Genomic DNA, 9,463 nt, shown 5'->3' on the forward strand with positions numbered 1-9,463 from the left:
AATAAATTACAAATGGTAGAGTGACATTTGTGTGTCCCATAGAAATTGCGATGAATAGCGTACTCTCAGTCCTCACACACAGCTCCCGGACAAAACTCCCATTGTAGCGTTACACAACACAGACTCCAAACAAGAGGAAAGCTGCACCCTTGCCAGCGAAGACAATCCCTCTGAGAGGCCGTTCACCCTGCATCCGGGAGCTCAGACGATTAGAGAGCAAACAAACTCCAGGCTGATAAGAACCGGACCGCTCAGTCGATAATTGTATGTACAGAGGAAATGTAGATTAGTCTGTGTCATGGTTATATTACGGGGGGGGATGGTTTACTGCTCATGTAAAGAACAAAATGCCATTTTTCAGGGGGATTTCATGGCTTGGAATTTAAGCCAATCTACTCTGAAAAAACTTAAGAGCCTTTATATTTATGAAGACATCAGTTCTTCACTCATTGCGTCGAGGCCGACAGGACCGGACCCTCTCGACGATTTGCCCTGGGGCGAAAACGCGCAAGCAAAAATTTCACCTGCTGCAGAAAGGGACGGCGACAGCGGTCTCTGTCGCAGCTCCGTGAGGGGGAAAGGGCTCAAAGGTCTGCTGATGCAGCTTGTTCCCCTCGGGGGCGTGTGAAAATGTAATCTTGGCACAGGCCCCCGGCTCTGCAAGGGGCACGGTCGACGGGGATGTCGACACAGCTCCAGGAGCACGCGGCAAGACACGCAGGCCGAAACCGCGGGTCTCTGGAAGTGCGACGCCAAAATACGGAAATGGACTTGCGGAGTTTTGTCAGGTCTGAAAAAAATAGCCCTTCAAATGTCATAGTGACGTCACCAGGGTGACCTCAGCTCGGACCTGACTCTACAGATGAGTTTATTTCAGTTCGCTTTACAAACGGGGGCTTTGAGTTACAAAGACGTGTGGGTTTACCGAGAAGCGATGGTCCAACGGCTCAAACATTCTGCGGATTATTTTCCTGATTAGTCTATAAAATGTCAGAAAACAGTCAAAAGTTCCACTCGCGGGACCTCAGAGACCAAGGTGACGTCTTCAAAACTGCTTGTTTAGTCAGACCCACAGTCAACAGTCAACATAAGAGATGCTCGATTGGTGTCACATGACCAAGAAAAGCGGGAAACCCTCACATTTCAGACACTAGAACCAGAGAATCTCTTCACTTTTGCTTGAGAAATTACTTAAATAATCAGTCCGTCGTCAAAATGGTTGTTTTGGTCTAAATGATTAATCCAGAGCTGAAACAATTAGTTGATTAAATCAACAGAAAACTAATAATCATCACTTTTGATAATCGATTAATTGTCACCGTCATCAAACCAGGCAAGAACGGCAAAAAGAAGAAAAAAAAAAGTGAGGATTTGCTGATTTTCTGTGTTTTACATTATTTTAAAACAAGCAATTTGATCATCTTGGGATCTTAGAGCTTTTGGACATTCACCAGACCAAGCGATTATTAGATTAATCAAAGAAATAATCTACAGATCGAACGAGAATGAACATAATCGTCAGCTGCAGCCACTGACTGATCGATCAGTCGGCTAATGGTTGCAGCTCTAATGGCAGAGAATGCAGCTGAAGCCTCAATAATACGGTGTCTTTGAAAGGGCGGATGTCAAAAGGGTTTTATCTAGAACAAATAGTGATGAATGACCAAAGCCACGTCTTCAAAACTGCTTGTTTTGTTGGAACAGTCCCAAACCCGAAGATATTCATCAAATAGGACAAAGAAAAGCGGGAAATCCTCAGACACAAATGATTGAAATGATTCATCTGTCGTGAAAATGGTCTCCGTCGTCGGTGAAGCAGCAAATCCTCGCATCATTTTAAACTGAATATTTTTGGAGTGCTGGCCGGACCAAGACACGATTAACTGACGAAACGAGCATGATGACGAAGATAATCGCCAGCTGCGGAGTTAGATCAATCGACTTATTGTTTCAGCTCGGCTGCATGTCACAGAATCCAGCTGTGGCCTTAAAAGTACGGTGTCTTCGGGGAGGGTCGATGTTAAAGGGATTTTCTCCAAAATGTCAAACAGCAGCTCAGAAGGCTTCAGTGTTCAGATTTGCTTGTATCGCCTGGGCTGCAGTTAAAAAACAAAGCAGACATATCAAAGGGAGAAAAGCAGCAAATCCTCACACTGAAGCTGGAGTCAGAGCATATTTCGCTCAAGATTGTCGGTTGGTTTTTATGTCATTGCACTAATCGATTCCACAGCATCATTCGTTCCAGTGCAGAAACCGATCAAACCCCAAAACAAAGGGGTGTTGTCTGAGGCTGTGCAGGGGCCTGCCTGCTCACCGGCGCTGCCAGGAGCTCAGCTGAGGGACGGGGATGCTGCTCTCACGCTCGACTGCCTCCGTCTCTCTGACCTACTTTCCTGGCGGTTCCCTCTCTCCGCGCTCTGGCGGGCTGGCTCTACCTTCCTAATGTGGGCCGCCTCTGCGGTGGAGGAGCCGAAGGTGGAGCCCGTTTCCATTTTGACCTCCATCTAAGTGCTGGAGTGGAAACGTCTTGCGGTGCCCGGCCCGCATGTGGCTCCCTGCTCAGCAGCCACACACACACACACACACACACATCTTTGTTTTCACACCTCCAGGATGTTCACCACACCCTGCTACCTATCAGTACATCCTCCTTCCAGTTTAAAGACGTTGCAGCCGCTTGAAAGAAGACGTTGGTTGCGTAATCGGTGCCAGACTCTCAGTTCCACTCTGCAGAGGAGAAAGAGACCCGCACTGTCGGGTCTAAAAACCTAGGAGGATTTCTTCTTGCGTTTTCACGCTGCGGAGTGTTAAGTAATCTGATACTCCAGCTGCCGCCTGTTTAAATATGTACACAGGACCCGGAGCTACGCAGCGTGATCCGCCACGCACACTGGTGTCCCGGTGCAATGAGTCCTCCGTCAGCATGGTGCCAATTAACCGAGCAAAACAGAGCAGATTGAGGCCCCGCTGGGGCATTTCTTCTTCTCCGCAACGAGACGACGACGCCGGAAAAAGGCGCCCGAACAGCTTCTTCTGGGCCAGACATGAGACTCAGCTCTCAGCTCTATCGTGTGTTGTTTCTTTTTATTACTGTACACATCAGTGAAAACACACATGGGTGGAGAAAAGTGGATTGTTTTGCCAGAGGATAAACCTGGGAATCGATCCGTCTTTACAAAATGTACAACAACAAAAAAAAAAAAACTGCTGAAAAGTCACATAAACTAATATTCAGGGAAATGAATACTAACAAACTTAGTTTGGTTTTTTCCAAATTGCCACAACTAAGGATTATTTTCATTGTCAATCAATCCGTTGATTGTATTCTCCATTTTTTTTGTCTTTTCAGTGTCGTCCATCACGATTTCCCCAAACTCAAGGTGACATCTTAAATTTGTTTCCTTTTTTTTTTTTTTTTCCCAAAACCCAGATATATTTAGTTTCCCACCACGTAACACGTAGAGAATCTGCAGGTCCTCACATTTAAGAAGCTGGAACCAGAGAAACGACTCAAAAATCAATCGACTAAACGATTAATTGACTAATTGCTTCAGCTCTGAAGCAGATAACTGAGGCAAACAGAGTAAATCTGAATAACTTATATAAAATCTGGAGTGCAGAGAAGTGATCTAAGATGTTGTAGGCCGCACCAGCCTAAGCTGCTCAGGCGGGTCCGTCCGAAATGGTGCAGTCACCTTTGAACCTGAGCCCTCAACAACGCGGTGCGCTGTCAGTCCTCGCTTGTCGGAGCGCTTCGGTGTGGGCTCATTTCTTAGCGCCGACGCTCGAGGCCGCGTTGTTGAGGGCGATGCCTCGACGAAGTCAGCAGCCGAAACGAGAAGCGAGACCGTTTCAATCAAGGGCTCGACCACAACAATCAGCCTGAATCTTGGGGGACAAAGCCAGACTTGATTCAAACCAGACCACGTTGCAGTTTTAATTCGGTTGCGTGATGGACGACTGTGAATTTGGTTTGGTTTCTTGACAGTACATTTAGAAAAAACTCCACATATCGGACTTTGTTGTGGACTGAAGGATTAACGTCCTGGACTTGTTTCCATCGTTGTCCCCGGTGTTTTCAAAGTCCTTCCGTGTTTATCGAGTCCAGAGACGGGTATTGACCGTCTAAACAAAGGAATACCGGAAATCTGTCATGAATGCAGACCGAGGACAGGTTGACATCATCTGTCTGCGCCTTCAAAACTGTACAGTAAATCAGTGTTACGATGCGGCAACGGGGGGGCTTCAGGGTCCTGGTTACGATGATAAACGCGTGGTGAGGATCCGGGAGCGATGGGGACTTCAGTGAACCAATGGCTGACTGTCGGTTCGGGGAACGGGAGACAACCAGCGACGCCGTTCGTCCAACGGGGGTTAGCTTGTCTACGAGTCTACTGGTCTTTAATGAGAGACCCGCCCTACAAACTGGTGGCATGGGGTTCGAGACATGTGAATTAGATCAAAGACGCTCGAGTTGCGTTATGGGAAATGTAGGATCCAGGGTTTCGGGAGTTTGATTCATACCAGGGACTAAAAGTCAGGATCTTTGGGCTTCTGCCTCAGTTTTGATCTCTGTTTTTCGATGCTCGTCCCTTAACCTTACGGAGGTGTAATCACCGGAGTGGCTCTTTAATACAACATTCACGTACCCATGTTTACGCTGCTCTACGAAGCCGAATTGCACTGACTACAGATTTGGTCAAAACAGATTCAGGACCGAAAAAAATCTCGCTTTTGTTTTTTTTTTTTAGGTTAAATTTTTTTACCACATTAAAAGGTTTAATGCCAAAGAAATGTGAACTTTCAGAAATGCAATACATCACGTAAAATCTGCGGGGAACTACGGAACAGGTGCAAAAAGCTAATCCCGGTGACCGAGGCTAACTTCTAGACCTCTATCCGTCCAGTTTCCCCGTGACTGAGATATCGATGTTGATGTTCCCACGTCTCAGTGAATTGAGTTTGTTACAGCAGAAAAGTGAGGCAGTAGCTGAATCCGACCATAGCGGAGGAGGAAAAAAAACCCAAAAAGTAGGCCAACACCAGGCGCCCCTGTCCTGCTGAAAGCCAACTAGCCTGGATTTGATGCCATTTAGACTGTCCACACAAAGAGGCCGCGGGGGGGGGGCTCTTTAAAAAAAAAAAAAAGGTAAAATGGAGGCTACTGCTGTCAGGTTGTATCATCATGAGAGAGAGATGGTTACAGCAATTCGACGCGTGGGCAACTGAGTATTATATTAAGACCATTTAAAAAAAAGAAAAGGAAAATCTGACCCCTTCCTTTCATTTGAACAAGTTCAGCAGCTCTCTGGAGGAGGGGGGGGGGGTCCCGGTGAGACCTCACTCTGTGTGTGCGTGTGTGTGCGTGCGTGCGCGCGTGTGTACACCAACGCATTTCTCCACTAGCAACCCGAAGCGGAGCGCCGCCTGTGTCTATCCAAAAGAAGAAAAGAACAACCAAACAAACGACAACGACACCGGGGCGTCCTCCGTTCCTCACTGCCAGAACGGCTTCCAGCTGCCGTTACAGACTACAACATGCCCCCCCCCAGAATCCCCATGGGGGAAAAGGGGTGTGTCCGCGAGCCGAGGGAGATCCGGATTCCACTGAATCCATCCAGACCAGACCACAGGTAATACTGTCACTGACACGCGCAGGCAGCGCGCTGAGCCCCCTTGTGTTTTCATTTTTTTTTTTTTTTGGTACAAAAAGGGGTTCGCGGTGAGAGACTTTCCCGCGCCTACCGCGGATCCCATAGTGCCCGCTGACCCCGGGCGGATTACCGGAGAGCCCATATGTGTTCACCGCTCGGGCCGCTGCGCGCCTGTGCGCCACGCTCTCCGCCGCCGCCGATCGCAGGGAAAAATGGGCTTGGCATTTGCGCACAGGCGCCGCATCATCCCGACTCCCTACAACATCACCACCATCACCGTCAGCCTCTCTAAATAATGCAAGAAAATGAAATTACAGTCGCGGGCCGCGGGTGTGAATGAGTGCGACACAGCACTGCGTTGATTTAGATGCCGGATTTCACGTTACGGCATAAAAACGGAGTCCGGTTACTGCTGCCAGGAAAACCCCTTTAGGCCCCTCGGATGCAAGAGAGAAGCGAAAGATCCAGAATAACGGAGAGAGGAGAGGAGGGGGGGGGGCAACGTTAAAACCTGAGTCCTCGTAGCCCCAAATTCACACACACACACACACACACTGCGCTCAAATCAGACGACACAAAGAAAACAAGTGGCCGCTACACTGGAGTGAATATCAGAGAAATGACATCGCATTGTTGTCCTCGTGAGATCCTCTAATAATGAGATTAGAAATATTCTGGCGGATTAGTCTCGTTACAGCGAGCCAGGGCAACGTCGGAGGGGCTGAGGCGAAAGCGGGACCCGTTCCGGAGGAGGATGGAGACATTTCTACTCGTATTCTTGTTGTTATTGCTGAGAAAACACGCACTGTGCCGCGGTGGATGGGAGGCCACTGCTCCTCCGGCGCCGGGGCGATGGTGGCCGCGACGAAAACACGCTTGCCTCTGTTTGTTGTGGATGAGGGTCGATGAAGATGGAGACCGCGCACAATGAAAGCCTGGATCTGGGAGGAGAAGAAAAAGAAGCAGAAGAGACACAAAAAAAAAAAAGGAAAGAGAAAAAAGCCCGAAACCCTGCGAAACGAGCCGCTGCGCGTGGACACACGATGCGAGGAAAATGCCTCTCGTTCATGTGCGTGATATTTCTATGCGTGAAACGCGCAGAAAGGCCCGACCTCTCCCACCTCATGCAAAAAATATGAAGTGACAAGACGAATGCCGATGGAGAACAACGACGCGGCGTCGGGCTCGCTCGTCGCCCGCTCGCCTCTGGCGTGTCGGCGCGGCCGCACCGCGGTCGGATCGGTCGAATAACGCCCGAAGTGCCCGGTTCGTCTTACCTGAGCGCAGACGGCGGTGTTGTCTCTTCGGCGGCAGTCGGTCACCGGGCGCGCACGGCGTCTCCTCGCAGTGCGGCGGGCAGGCCGGAGCGGGGCGCTGCGGAGCGGAGCGATGACTGGGCTGTCCCGAAATGCAACCTGTCTGCTCTCCGCAGCGCGCGGTCCGGCGGGGTGTAAACAAAGAGCCGCGGAAGTGCGGAGCTGTGCGGGGACGAGTGGCTCCCCCGGTGTGTCGCGCGAACTTGTTCTGTCAACAAAGACGCGTGAAAACGTTAAATATCGGCTCCTCTGTGTTGAACAAGTTTCCAATGGTCGCCGTTCGATTTTAACTGTGTGAGAGGAAAAAAAAGCCACTGTATGTGGCCAAAAGTTAGCGGACGTCCCTTGTTTCCTTTGTATCACCGAGGCCGTGGTGGAATGTAACTAAGTACATTTACTCAAGTACCGTACCGAAGTGCCGTTTGGAGGCACCTGGACTCTTCGGCGCCTCCTCGACCGGGCGCAGCAGGTCGTGGAGCTCATGCACTAACACGTCGACAGTAACGACCCAGTAAAAATCACAACAGTCATCATCATAATGAATTAAACACTGACAGGGGCCAATCCGCGTAACGACTACTTCCGCTTTTGATACCTGAAGGACACTTCGCCGCTGATACTTTTTTCCTTAAGAATTGTAACGGAGTATTTCCACTAGGGACATGTTTCCTGGGAGTTATGGGGCTGCGTCTAATTCCAAGTCTTTCTTCCTTTCTTTCTTTCTTTCTTTCTTTCTTTCTTTTCTTTCTTTCTTTCTTTCTTTATCTTTCTTTCTTTCTTTTTTCTCTCCATGACAACTGGGTTAACAACCTGCTGAGGAAGACCACGGGATAGGATCGAAAGCTCCAGAACAGCTACTCACAGCCGCTGTCGAGTGAACCGGATTGCTTTTAGCTCTTCATTACGGGAAACACGGTGTACAGACAACGGGACGGGGGCCTTGGATTCAAGACCTGGGTATTTTTGACTTCCTGACTGCAGCCCCCCCCCCCCTGCTCTGTCTTCTTTAATGGAAACTATGGGGCCTTAGCTTCAGTTGCGATCAATGATATTTTAGACAGTGGATGTTCTTCCCACGTCGGCACTTTCTGAATATATTTCTGAACATCTCAGTCTGAATAACAAAGCTCTTCCCGGGTTGGTCACCGCAAAACTTCACGCCGAGCGGCCGCACTTCGCCCCAAAACCCGCGAGAGCTTCGTTGTAAAATTCCACCGGAGATTCCCGAAGTCTCCAAAGATGCCAGATACGTGTGGCTGGAATTCGGGAGAGGTGTGTGTGTAACGTGATGCACGGGACGTCTAAAGCATCCGGAGGTGCAGCCATCGAGTCTGAAACATCATGTTAGTTGGGTGAAAGCAGGAAACAAAGAGAAATGTTGTTGACTTTGACCAACGTAGATCTACTAACGTTGAACTTAAGGGCAACGTTTTCGTGTCAAGCTTTCTTTCATTCAAAACTGAGCGTGTGTGAGAGACGCCCGGACCCAACAGAAGCTACAGTAACAGATCAGCGAGGTCGGCACACAAGGGTCGAGCCTTGGCACAGAGCGCAGCGGAGGCCTGGGGGACTGAACAGTGCGCCCTTGTGTCGCTCCCCCTCCTCGCTGGCCTGCCTGTGCCTCCCCCACCACACACACACACACACACACACACACACACACACACACACGCACACACACACACAGACACTTGGTGCCAACTTTTACACTAAGTCGAGAAACCATTCAGCTCCGGAAAACAGCGGTGGAATTATTGACAGTCAGATTTGTTTGGGAACGCGGAGGCCCTGATGTGCTGGCAGTACCGGACTCTTTGTGCCCCCCCCCTCTCTTACTCTCTCGCTCCCTCTGCGCGGTTGGAAATCTGCCCAGCGCAACAGCTGCCGCTCGCTGCGAGGCAGGAGACGATTTTGGATCCGTCCTGCGGTGGGAGTTCACCGTGGGCCAGGTGGGGCCGTGGGACCCCACTCCAGATTAAATTCTCCCTCTACGCAGCTTTTAAATCCCCACGCGGTCTGTTACCCCGAGGGGCCACCTCAGTGACACTTGGTTCTTTCCATGCACATCGCGGCTGAGGCGAGGGTTTAAAGTTGCAGTTGTCAGGGTTTTCATGCCGTAGAGGAAGAGTTGGGGGGATTGTGTCAGGTCCAGACCGAGCCGGGCTGACTGTTACCCCCTGTCCCCAGGCTTTAAGACAGGAGAGGGGCGTCCATCTTCTCATTCAACTCTGAGTGAGTAGGCGTATTTCCCAGAAGGCCCCGTCTTATCAGCACCGACCGTAGCGCGGGGCTGCTGTGAATAAGATGTCTTGTCATTCATTCCCAACGAGGAGCAGCAGAAACGCGGAGGAAGTAAACCATCTCAGGTACCAGAACAAAAAGAAAAAAAGAGCAGGTGAGGCAACTCTCAACGAGCCTCCTGAGTTAACAAGCAAAGGTCTAAAGTAGGTGAAAAGTCGTGGTTGTGTGCACATTAAACATGCGGTACTCCCA

The 9,463-nt window shown here is 49.9% G+C and overlaps 1 protein-coding gene across 2 annotated transcripts in view; it reads right to left on the reverse strand.

The window, feature by feature from the left end:
• Positions 1-6,988, reverse strand: part of mapta (microtubule-associated protein tau a) — a 36,438-nt gene extending 29,450 nt beyond the window's left edge. For both annotated transcript variants that reach the window (XM_040134559.1, XM_040134558.1), the window contains exon 1: positions 6,932-6,988. The gene's annotated coding sequence lies outside the window, so the exon portion shown is untranslated. The remainder of the gene's footprint in view (positions 1-6,931) is intronic.
• Positions 6,989-9,463: the final 2,475 nt, after the last annotated feature.

This window comes from Xiphias gladius, chromosome 9 (assembly GCF_016859285.1).
Source record: "Xiphias gladius isolate SHS-SW01 ecotype Sanya breed wild chromosome 9, ASM1685928v1, whole genome shotgun sequence".
NCBI classification, from domain to species: domain Eukaryota; kingdom Metazoa; phylum Chordata; class Actinopteri; order Istiophoriformes; family Xiphiidae; genus Xiphias; species Xiphias gladius.